This window comes from Botryllus schlosseri, chromosome 7 (genome assembly GCF_051294905.1).
Source record: "Botryllus schlosseri isolate E-star chromosome 7, Bs_hap1, whole genome shotgun sequence".
Taxonomy (NCBI): domain Eukaryota; kingdom Metazoa; phylum Chordata; class Ascidiacea; order Stolidobranchia; family Styelidae; genus Botryllus; species Botryllus schlosseri.
In genome coordinates, this window is record NC_137242.1 from 28,531,368 (window position 1) to 28,544,592 (window position 13,225).

Below are 13,225 nucleotides of genomic sequence, written 5' to 3' on the forward strand. Positions count from 1 at the left end.
ATATGCAACATTGCAACAACCATATCTGCTGAGTTCACATAATTCAACAGCAGACCTTCGCGAAATTAAGAATCTTTTCCCCTTTGGCGCTACCTTTTTCGACTAACCATGTTCGTGGGGATTTAACAGCAGAGCAGTCATATGTTACATTTTCATACATGAGTGCCGAACCTCGGTATGCGAAATATGCCTATGAATATTGTGGGTATTCGGCATACCCGCAATTTCAAAATCAGCATAACCGTGTCGGTATACGGTTCGAAAATAATGATCACTATGTATTACGCGAAATGAGAGAGAGAGAGAGAGGATAAAAACGTGATTTCGTTGCACATGTCGATATGACGAGCACGAGCCGAGAAATTCCATCTTATCTTTGGTATGAATCGGATGAGCAAATACTCGTTCTTTCGTGATAGTTCTTCAATCGGGACGCGAATTCGGACAGTGTTATTGAGTATGCAATTATGAATGCTAATTCGAATTCCTTACTGCGCATCATCGTGATTCACTCCAGTAAGGATTTTCGAGCGTAGGTAGGGGACGGCGGAAGAGTAGCCCAAAACCAGGGCATGGTATGGTATGGTATCGTATGGAAGTATGGTATGGATCGATATTTTGGTATGGAATATGGAACAATGCAAGTATGGTATGAAATGAAAGATTTTAATCTATGGTATGGAACGACATTTCCATACTTCCATACTTTGTTGTTTTTTACATTTTATCGTTATCTGTGCAAGCTTCATGAAGCGTACGTTGTTCGTTGTTCACGGAATACGATCGCTTTTCTTATGTGTGAACGTGAACTACTGAACGCTTTGTAGGAACAAATAAAACACGCTTGTGCAACGGTTTTAAGAGCATGATTTTGTGATATAATAATGACAACAGTAATGTTGATCCGATATTCTCTCGAGTCCAAACACGACATCTCCGAGCATAGTCTATCATGTGACGCAATAATTGGTAATGTAGGCTACTCCAACTACCTCATTCCTTGAGTGACGACAGCTTACAAGGAATCATGATGCAACGAACTAAATGCTCAATGTGATTGATAATCAGAGGTGGTCAAAGTAGTCCAGAAAGCTACTCAAGTAGAAGTAGAAGTAGCGATGAAAAAAATCTACTCAAGTACAAGTAGAAGTACTTCTTTCATAAGCAACCTAAAACTACTTGAAGTATAAGTAAAATTTACTGACTTTAAAAGTACTCAAGTAAGTAAGTAGTTGTGAAAACGATTCTGATTGGATGGATTATAAAACGGTGCAAATTGAGCTATGTGATAGGTGACGAGTTTGATTCATATTGATGCATACCCGCAGGTATCCTATTTTCGATAGCATAAGCATTCGTCCGCGCATCATGGGATGAAAATGATGGTATTGATAAGGAAACGCGATACTAATCCTCTGTTTTCTGGAACATCACTATTAGAAAATAGCATGGTATAGCGCCATCCCCCATATTATAAGGCCCGTAGTTTAGTCGAAGAGCAATACGGAGAAGTTGTATAGGATACGGTGTAAACACTTTGCGCTATTAGTAAACGTTACTAAAAGGTATGGTGGACCGTAAAAATGCCATATTGTGTAGCTTTATTTCCAGAAATTAAAGGCATTACTGAACTTGCATTTATACTTCAACATGTATGTTATCCGGACAAAAGAACTGATTCTAATTATACCTCAAAGTATATGATCCTGGGAATTGAAGGTGAAATATAAATACTGCTTCTAAAAGCAGAATATGTATTTCATGTTTTTAGCCCAGAAAGTTTCAAAGTTGGTATGCTAAAACAGCTCTGAAACGAAAAAAGAAAGTCAAAGTCCACTCTTCCAGATTAGGACCCACCATGGACATGCTAGATTACGATATGACAAGAAATGCTGGATTGCGAAACATCAGTTTCAAACGTTATGATGAGCCATATATACTTTGCTTAATTATTTCATATGGGCGAAGGGCGACAATGTGGTGTGAACGGAACCACGCCAACCTTCCACCTAAATTATATTCACCGATACTTTCGTGAAATCATACTGGTCACTTCGTAGCCGCTGCGCGCGAAGCGCGACGAAAATTCTGTGCTTTACCTAACTTTTATGGAAATTAAATGTTAATACTCCGTGAAAACATCTCCTAAATTCCTCAGGCTATCTTCCTGATTGGAAGATTGAACTACTTCTACTTGACAAACTGAAAATAGCGAAAAGTAAGTAAGTAGATCACCAAATATCAAGAAGTAAAAGTAGAAGTAGCGAAAATCATATCTACTTGAGTAAGTACCGGAAGTAGAGGAAAACTACTTGAGTACTTCGAAAAAGTAGAAGTACTTTGTTACTGACCACCTCTGTTGATAATTACCTTTCTTCCGAAACATTGTCCGCACATCTATACTATTTACATACCGAGATATCTTATTGGTCATATTTCAAACGATCTCGTAATTATGATTATAGATCAGGGAGTCGGCGGACCGGAAATAGGAAAATTAGGTACTTGCGGGCCGGATTGCTGAATGGATAAATTATTCGCCCATGTCTACAAGGAATAAATCGTATTTAATGAATGTATTTTATCGACAGCAATGTTACTTCAAAGCCATTTCTCGCCGCTAATGACTATACAATGTTGATTTGAGAATAGCATTGTCATACAGGCGCCGCCGTGCAATCACGGTGCAATCCAATTAAGATGTCAAAGCGTTTGATAAGCTCGGTACCCAAAATTTACCAAGAATCAATTCATTAGGGTTCAGCACATCGTAAATGCCGATCATGCAAGTCCTCTCGCTTCGACGAACTTAGGCGTAAGCTCCACTCTCGCACGCTGCACAGTGCGCACACCTATATAATAACATACAGTCACTAAAATTTGACGTTTATGCGAGTAGGGGGGAATCTTGGCAGACTAGGGCCGCGGACCACATTATTATGTGAGACGGGAAACTGTCCGCAGGCCGGAAAAAATCTTGTTGCGGGCCGCATCTGGCCCGCGGACCGTATGTTGCCAGTCCCTTTTATGGACAGTCCTAGAGAACAATCTGCTCACTATCTCATTTTGCTCGGAAAAGCTGTAGAGTAGACGTACACGGCACCTGTAAAACTATAACCAGGAATTAGATTCGCACCATGGCCAGTTTAAGCAATGATGACATCCGAAATACCAATAATATAGGTGCTATAAAAGGTATTATACTTATGATATTGAAGTATTTGAAAGTATGGAATATGTATCAAGTATGGTATGGAACAATGTTGGCATGTTATGGAAAATTGCAGGTATGGTATGGAGAGAGTAAGGCAAGTATGGAGTATGGAAAATTCTCGTTCCATACCATACCATACCATGCCCTGCTCTCACGACGTCTCCGAGCATAGTCTATCATGTGACGCAATAATTGGTAATGTAGGCTACTCCAACTACCTCATTCCTTGGGTGACGACAGCTTACAAGCAATCATGATGCAACGAACTAAATGCTCAATGTGATTGATAATTACATTTCTTCCGAAACATTGTCCGCACATCTATACTATTTACATACCGAGATATCTTATTGGTCATATTTCAAACGATCTCGCATTAGGATTATAGATCAGGGAGTGGGGTACATATAGTTTGGAATTCTCGCCACGCTAACCCCAACCAAATACTGTACTAATAATCACGCAGATCGCTGCAGTATTGATCGCCTGCAGCTGGGATATTTTATGGGTGCGCCTATATAAATTATTTTGCGAGTATTTACTTCAAACTTGCATGTGCCTCATGCCAATGTATCGGAAATGAGATGATATCCTTTTGGAACAGGGGCGGGCAACTTCTCCAGTCGGCGGGCCGTAAGTAGGAAAATTAGGTACTTGGCGGGCCGGATTGCTGAATGGATGAATTATTCGCCCATGTATACAAAGAATAAATCGTATTTAATGAATGTATTTTATCGACAGCAAATGTCACTTCAAAGCCATTTCTCGCCGATAATGACTATACAATGTTGATTTGAGAAAGCATTGTCATACAGGCGCCGCCGTGTCTGCTTCTCTCTGATCAAATAACTCACGATGCAATCCTAATTAAGATTTCAAAGCGTTTAATAAGCCCGGTACCAAAAATTTACCAAGAATCAATTCATTAGGGTTCCGCACATCGTAAATGCCGATAATGCAAGTCTTCTCGCTTCGACGAACTTACGCGTAAGCTCCACTCTCGCACGCTGCACAGTGCGCACACCTATGTAATAACATACAGTCACTAAAATTTGACGTTTAGGCAAGTAGAGGGGAATCTTGGCTGACTGGGGCCGCGGGCCACATTATTATGTAAAGGCCTCTGCACACTGAGCTCGCCACCCGATAAAACGAGAGAATCGCGCCTGTCTGCGACTGGACCATGCAGACCGGAGTCGCCGGCAACTCGCAACATGCCGTCTGCGACAGGGTTGCGAGCGACTGGTCAGCAGTTACTGATCGTTAGCTCTATGTCACCGCAATAGTTTGTCCGGGCATTGCGTATTTGGGCATCTATAATTGTTTCCTCATTGAATTTAGACTGATTTGAGGCCATTATAAAACTTGAAGCTTAACTGCAAGACAGCATTATACTGTAAGCAGTACCGGTACTTGGTAATTACCAAAGGCCAACCAGCTCCGGCTGTACCGATACCGCGAAACTCTCAGTCATTGTATGTCTACAGGTGGACTTATTAGACATATACCTTGTCTGATTCATTTTGACCTGTACAGTGTACATTGGTTGGAAACTAGGTTAAGCAGGTACATATAATCGTGGTATGTCATGGGTTCACTGATGTATATTTCGGATACCGGTACATCTCTGTACACGACGTCTGAAAATCTTTTTGTTGACTAGGTAGTAGCAGTTGATGTTAGATTTCGTCTATTCTCCTCTTTATCAGACTTCAGTACGAATTGTAATGGCTAATATTATAAGTCAGAAATGGACTATGCATCATTATAAAGAATGAATCAACCAGACCCACGGATCAATTTCCATGCTGGATACCTGCGGGCGAATCGAAGATTGAAAAAAAAAGAATCCCAGAGTTATATTTGGATATTGAATATTTCATTTACAATAAAATTATAATGCATTTGAATTTTGTTCTCTATCATATCGAGAAATTATTGTATGAGTGCTTGACAGTTGATGCAGTCACTGAGGCAGTGGAATACAGAAAGGCTTGGTGTCTGTAGCATAATAGGCTACAGCTAGAATTCCAGAAATTTGGATCGGCAATCGGAAATAGCGCCTTTAACTGGGTCACCCTGATTATGCCTTTTCAAGCATTGAAATATGATATTGGTTCGTTAATGGAAAAGTGTGTGCATATAAGACGTCATCTTATTCATTGACAAACCCATGTATGCCCATCGAAATATTCATTTTGCGATCTATCGGGAGCTGTGCAATGTGTATCCATTGCGAGACTTCGGACAGAACGCGCAATAGCTGTAGTTGCCATTTGTGGGCACTGCCGGGACCAGTGTGCATTGCTTCGCGACCTACGACTCGCAACTCGCAACGCGCAACTCGCGATGTTGCGTCGCGAGGTCAGTGTGCAGATGCCTTAAGACGGGAAACCGTCGCGGGCCGGAAAGAATCTTGTTGCGGGCCGGATCCGGCCCTCGGGCCGTATGTTGCCAGTCCCTTTTATGGACAGCCGTAGATAACAATCTGTTCACTAACTCATTTTGCTCGCGGAAGATGTAGAGTAGACGTATACGGAACCTCACCACCGTGAACTAAACCTCACCAAAACAGACTCTGTAAAACTATTACCAGGAATTATATTCGCACCATGGCCAGTTTAAGCAATAATGACATCCGAAATATCAATAAGATAGGTGCTATAAAAGGTACTATACTTATGATATTGGAGTATTTGAAAGTATGGAATATGTATCAAGTATGGTATGGAACAATGTTGGTATGGTATGGAAAATTGCAAGTATGGTATGGAGAGAGTAAGGCAAGTATGGATTATGGAAAATTCTCGTTCCATACCACACCATACCATACCATGCCCTGCCCAAAACCCCATGGTATTTTATGTTGGAGACAAATTACTGATTTGATACGTGATTTCCAATTTGTAATCATCTGTTTCGTAAATTCATTCTTGATGTCTGCTTGATGCTCTAGTATTCCCGGATTATCGCGCGATAATTCCCTGCACAGACAACCGATGCCCCCACCACTACCTCTTCAAATCTTCTGAAATTTGGTACACGCACAGATGAGCTAATTCCAAACAGGATGAACTTTATTTCATGAAAATTGGACTTTGGGGTCAAAAGTTACGTCACTTTGAAAATGGACAATTTTCTGCTCATTTCGGGTCTGCAATTTAAGGTTTTTTAAATGCAATATGCAAGAAGGTGTAGCTAGATGATAGACGACAGTTGAGATACGGCACTTGGATTTATTTGAAGCTTGTCTGATCGTCTATATTTTCAAGTGAAATTTAATGCCCTTTAGGTTAGGGTCAAAGGTTAAATTGAGGGTGAATTTGGTCAATGGTCTAAAATCAGTCAGGCGTTACACGATTTAGACTGCGGATTGCTCAAAAACACATTAAAATATTTTGGAAAATAGGATCTTAAATGAAAGTTTGCTTCTAGAAGACTTCGTTCATAGCTGTTTGATTTTGGCTTTTAGACCGTAAAGTGATGAATTGCAGTTTCAAGAGCACACTTCATTTTCACATGGAAATGCTGTAGTAGTAGGGTGTTTTCGGACATCTATTCTGGGGTGCGTGAGGACATCATGTCTGGGGTGTGTTCCGACATCACGTCTTGGGTCTGTTAGGACTGTGTTGCCATTCGAACATCGTGTCTGGGGCGAGTTCGGACTGTTTTGTCCCTCGGACATCGTGTATGAGAGGGGTGTTCAGACACCATGCCGGGCGTGTGTTAGGACTGTGATGTCACTCTGAAATAGTATCTGGGGCCCTTTTCATACCGGGGTTCCGGGAATAACATTTCTCGAAAATGTTTATCGGAACCCCTCTATGTGAACATAACACTGGTGATTCGGGGCGGTATGAACGCGCTTATTTTCGGAGATTTTTACGGGACCGACTGAGTATGAACACGAATGCCGCAGCTGGGTTCCCGGAACGCTGTCAATCAAATTTTTAGTTACCGTAACGCGCTGTTCATTCAGGCTGCTTGTATTTCGAGGTCAGATACCTGCGGCATTTTGATCTTCTTGGTAATGGTGTTGGGAATGCATTATTCTTGGATTTATATTCTGTATGCACACAATACGTAGTCACTGACTACTAGTCAGCTTCTTTTTTCTGTGGTTTTGTGAACAGAGCACGGCTAAAAAGATAGAACACCATCTCCAAATGATGCAGCATTGGGTGAGTTGCCTGAAAACGTTAGCACTTCAACACCAATTTGGCTGGTGATCTTAACCCTTACCAAATTTGTTACATCAAAGGCAAGTTTCTAACCATGGATATGCTTTGTGTAGGTTAGTCACCGTCATATACGCCTACTGAAAAGGGGATTTAGTAACATCTGCTTTGATAGTGGCAGCACAGCAGAGAATGATGTCCTTAGCTCTGACTCACTAACCAAAAATTCAAATTGTACCAACGGGCTGGTAAGCCATCGTACATCATCCGAGCCATAATTTGGTGGTCACCTATGCCTTCATTTTCTTGTTACAACCAAGTCATTCCTGTGTAACTTAATTTGATCTTTTCACAGGTCTAGATGGAGGATACTGATGAAAAAGGTGAAAAGGCGGAACTGTGCAAGTGTGCATTAAGTTATAGCTTCTCTCATGAATAGAATGAAACAGCACAAACACATCTGGTTAAGCAAGAGCATTGTTTATTGAGAAAGTCATACAGGGCATTTCCGACATCTGGGCCAGCGATACTTGGATCACCACCAGGTCTTGTCTTCATTGCGTATACCATCCTCTGTATCATTCTGGCCTTAGCGGATTGCAGTTTATGAGAAAAGCTGAACACCGCGCCTTCAGTCGACCAAAATCTTTCAACCTTCATGTGTGCTTTGCCAAGTTTCTGAAAAAGCAATTGTGAATTTTAAGGGCAGCAGAAAGGAAATTTATATTACATATTTGAAATTAGCTTTAGCTTATGCTCTGTTTGTGTTTCAGGGAAAAGGCTCCATGAGCCGGGGCCGAAAGGGATAGGCTGCGTCATCAGTTATGTAGGCTAGTACGGAACCGTCTGGCTCCCAATCATGAAGTCATCCTGAAAAAACTTGAATGCAGCAAATGCATGTTTGGTACAAATGCTGCTGTGGTAATTTTTGATCAACCCACCACACTCAGACTTGTACAAAATACTGGAATTTCAAAATGCGCAACTTCAACTAGAACTACTCAATTTTTTAAACTAGCAACTAGAACAGCGGTGGCCAACGTTTTCAGCCAAATCACCACATTCGATTGACGAACTATTCTGCCGGCCACTAGCCGCGCGAAGCACGAAAATTTTTTGAAGTTGATAAATTAATTATATTGTCACTTGACTATATTGCAAGCCTGCTGTATATCGCTGGGCTCAGTTTGCAAGGACTGGACTATTCGGCACCTGGACATATCGAAAGCTTCGTCCAACATGCGGCAATCATTTTGTGCCTAGGTTTCCTAGTCGACGGTCTTTCTGCGAGCGCAAACGGGAGGTCGCGAATATATATATACGGTAGTTAGACTCAATCTGATAGATTAGGCGTTCTTTCATTTTCACAAAGGGGTAACAATATTAAAAGCAAGAAATCGAGTGACAGATGTTGCGCTAAGCCGAGCGTGTAGAAAATCTTTACTTTTGAAATCTATCGCAAAATATTCTGCTTTATTGTAGGGTATGAAGATCTACCAAAATGTGACTGGCTCATAGACCTACCAATGCGTAGGAACTGATATTTCAGTCATCACATCTCAAGTGTTGCGGCCAGACTAATCAAATTTTTGATTGGCCTTGCAAGTTCACAATCTGTGCGATCCATTTTTGATAATACTACTAATTTCGGAAATTAACTCGCGGGCCACGGGTTGGCCGGCCCTGAACTAGAACTATCAACCTTTCAAAATCTGCTATTAGAACTAGAACTACTCACTTTCACATATCCGCAACTAGAACCAGAAACTATTCACTTTTTCAAATCCACAACTAGAACTACATAGTTTTAGTAACTTTCAAAAGTAACTAAAGTGGGTTGATGTGCATGTCTGACTACACTACAAAAAATATACAAATTTGGTCCCATTTTCAGCAATTTCAGTCAAGAGAGCAGGGTTGTAACCAAGTCACAAGTCGATCCCACTTCAATAGTTTTGACTAGATTCAAGTCGAGTCATTTTCAATTTATCACCGAGTCAAATCCGAGTCCAACTCATCGAGCAGAGCGTCGAGTTCGAGTCATGGTTCTGTGACTCGAGTCCAAGACATTGCGTTGATTGCTCAGTTTCCAGTTTAAGTCTATTTTCCATTACTTTGGGTCTTACTTTTGAGACAGAAAGTAGCCTACTTGGCAAGAACAATTGGTCTTTCAGACTTCTTTTTCTGACATAATGATTCAAGACCAAATTTGTCTGACCTTTTTGCAGTGGTAAGCTACGCAAAAACTGGCTGACATTCCGCCATAACAAATTTTGAAATATTACTATGCACTAGGGCTGGGCAAAATTGAGTACCTGAGTGATTCGATTCTGAATCACTTATTACGCTTCGAGTCGAGTATCACCATGATGACATCACAACACAATGTACCATGCCAAAATTCAAATGTGTAGGCTACCTTTTATGCCACCATAAAGAACATAACGCCTATTGTCCGTCACATTAAAGATACTTTAATGTTTTTTTGACCATACCGTTTTCATTGCACTGCTTGACAGTGTTATATGGGATGGTCATGACTTTGGAAATGTGTTATTTCCAGCAACGTTCGTAGCTTTGTACTATATATATCTCGTATGTTGCGACACGGCCAATCAAGGTTTCAAGGCTTACTCGGTGGAAAAGTTTGTCAAAACTACGGTATAATTCTCGTTAGTAAATCAACTTTCAGTATAATTTCAGTAGCCTACTCGAAAAGTAGTATTTTACTACTCGCCTCGAATCAATAAAGTTAATACTCGATTCAGATTCGAGTACTCGAATCATTGTGGCTAGCCCTACTAGGCACCAGCAATTTTTATTAAAATCAACTTGTGACAGTTGCCTTCTTAAAATAGCCTACATCTGATGTTTACCTGGATCTATAAACGATTGACTTCATTGGCTATCCCCGAAAGAGCGACAGCTACTCAGCAAGCAAGAGAAATTGAGTTCGTGTAATTTGCTTGCTGCTTTTCGTTATGGTCTCGAAGCTCGTCGCAGAGTATACCAAATGTTTCTCTCACGAATTTCTCGATTTCCCTGGTTTCTCTGTACAGTGTACATAAGATTAGATTTACCCAAACCATTATTATACAGCAATCACAAAGATAAACTGACTTTGTCGAATACCTCGTACGCAGATGTGATCGCCTTGGTGGTTATTTTCATTCCAGAACTCTATCCTCTTTGCTGGCTTTCAGTTTCTGCTCTCAGCTTCGGTTGATAATATACAAGCCAGGAACATGCTCGGGCTCTATTACTGATACAGATATTGAGTATAGAGCTCCATACACTTCGAGAAGGCATATCCGCAACATCCCATAGCTAAAAGTTGGAGCCAACTTCTCCGCATCTCACGTATATGCCTCTCCCACATTGTTTTCCACAAGCATATTACAACTGGAACACCCCACAGACATGGTTTCGTAACTATCAACACTTACGGAGAATCGCGTTCATACCGACCATTATTTCCCGCGAATTTACCGAAAAAATGACCTGTATGAACATAAGTTCGCGGTAACTCTAAATAGGTATGAACGCGCCCTTTTCCCGGAACTGTTTCGGTAATTTTTTCTCTATGTGAACATCGCCTGTTTCGGAACTTGTTCCCGAAAGAGTTTCGTAAATCCGGTATGAAAAGGGCCTGGGATATGTTTGTGTTGCGCCAGACATGATTCAGACCTGATATCTGCGCACTAATTTTATCCGGACATGCTCCGGAGCTGATACCTGCCCACTAAATACCCCCAGGCATGGTCCGAACCGGATATATGCGCGCTTAATGGACACATATATGCGACAGACGTGATACCCGCGTCCTAAACGACGCGTTTTTGCTGATATCTGCGATAGCTGGGTATATCCACAGTAGTGGTAGCTGAGTATATTCACATTCACAGTAGAGATAGCTGAGTACATCCAAAGCTATCACTATTGTGATTATACTCAGCTATCACTGCCGTAGATATACCCAGCTATCGCAGATATCAGCAAAAACCGCAAATATAGAGGTCATATATAGGCCAAATGTCGTTTAGGACATGGGTATCACGTCTGACGCATGTATGTGTCCATTAAGCCAGCTGATATCAGGTCTGGACTATGCCCTGGGGGGTATTTGGTGCGCAGGTATCAGCTACGACACATGTCCAGATTAAACTAGTGGGCAGATATCAGGTCTGAGGCATGTTTGGCGTATCACAGACATATCCCAGACACGATGTCCGAGTAGAAAACACAGTCCGGACACACCCCAGGCATGATGTCCGAACACCTTCCAGACACGATGTCCGAATGACAACACAGTCCGAGCTCACCACAGATATCATGGCTCGGGTGTGTTCTGATTGTTTTGCAACGCGGACATCGTATCGGGGGTGAGCTCGGACTGTGTTGTCATTCGGACATCGTGTCTGGAAGGTGTTCGGACATCATGCCTGGGCTGTGTCCAGACTGTGTTTGCTACTCGGACATCGTGTCTGGAATATGTTTGTGATACGCCAAACATGCCTCAGACCTGATACCTGCCCACTATTTTAATCTGAACATGTGTCGTAGCTGATACCTGCGCACCAAATACCCCCAGGCATAGTCCGGACCTGATATCTGCGCGCTTAATGGACACATACATGCGTCAGACGTGATACCCATGTCCTAAACGACATTTGGTCTATATATGACCTCTATATTTGCGGTTTTTGCTGATATCTGCGATAGCTGGGTATATCCACAGCAGTGATAGCTGAGTATAACCACAGTAGTGATAGCTTTGGATGTACTCAGCTATCTCTACTGTGACTGTGGATATACTCAGCCACCACTACTGTGGATATACCCAGCTATCGCAGATATCAGCAAAAACGCGTCGTTTAGGACACGGGTATCACGTCTGACGCATATCTGTGTCCATTAAGTGCGCATATATCCGGTTCGGACCATGTCTGGGGGTATTTAGTGGGCAGGTATCAGCTCCGGAGCATGTCCGGATAAAATAAGTGAGCAGATAAGAGGTCTGAGTCATGTCTGGCGCAACACAAACAGATCCCAGATACTATGTCAGCGAGTGACAACACAGTCCTAACACACGCCAGACATGGTGTCTGAACACCCCCCTCATACACGATGTACGAGGGATAAAACAGTCCGAACTCACCCCAGACACGATGTTCGAATGGCAACACACTCCTAACAGACCCAAGACGTGATGTCGGAACACACCCCAGACATGATGTCCACACGCACCCCAGAATAGATGTCCGAAAACACCCTACTACTACAGCATTTCCATGTGAAAATGAAGTGTGCTCTTGAAACTGCAATTTCGTCACTTTACGGTCTAAAAGCCAAAATCAAACAGCTATGAACGAAGTCTTCTTGAAGCAAACTTTCATTTAAGATCCTATTTTCCAAAATATTTTAATATGTTTTTGAGCAATCCGCAGTCTAAATCGTGTAACGCCTGACTGATTTTAGACCATTGACCAAATTCACCCTTAATTTAACCTTCGACCCTAACCTAAAGGGCATTAAATTTCACTTGGAAATATAGACGATCAGACAAGTTTCAAATAAATCCAAGTGCCGTATCTCAACTGTCGTCTAACATCTAGCTACACCTTCTTGAATATTGCATTGAAAAAACCTGAAATTGCAGACCCGAAATGAGCAGAAAATTGTCAATTTTCAAAGTGACGTAACTTTTGACCCAAAAGTCCAATTTTCATGAAATAAAGTTCATCCTGTTTGGCATTAGCTCATCTGTGCGTGTACCAAATTTCAAGAGATTTGAAGAGGTAGTGGTGGGAACATCGGTTGTCTGTGCAGGGAA

The 13,225-nt window shown here is 41.7% G+C and overlaps 1 protein-coding gene and 2 long non-coding RNA genes across 3 annotated transcripts in view; 1 reads left to right on the forward strand and 2 right to left on the reverse strand.

The window, feature by feature from the left end:
- Positions 1-13,225, reverse strand: part of LOC145443197 (uncharacterized) — a 550,061-nt gene that overhangs the window by 231,237 nt on the left and 305,599 nt on the right. The gene's annotated exons all lie outside the window — the stretch shown is intronic.
- LOC145443209 (uncharacterized) overlaps positions 1-13,225 on the forward strand; it is a 451,826-nt gene that overhangs the window by 43,742 nt on the left and 394,859 nt on the right. The window lies entirely within an intron of this gene.
- Positions 7,908-11,041, reverse strand: LOC145443764 (uncharacterized). Its single transcript, XR_013916530.1, has 3 exons — positions 10,525-11,041; positions 10,269-10,443; positions 7,908-8,070 (listed from the first exon to the last, which is right to left on the reverse strand). It is a non-coding gene; the product is annotated as an uncharacterized LOC145443764 (long non-coding RNA).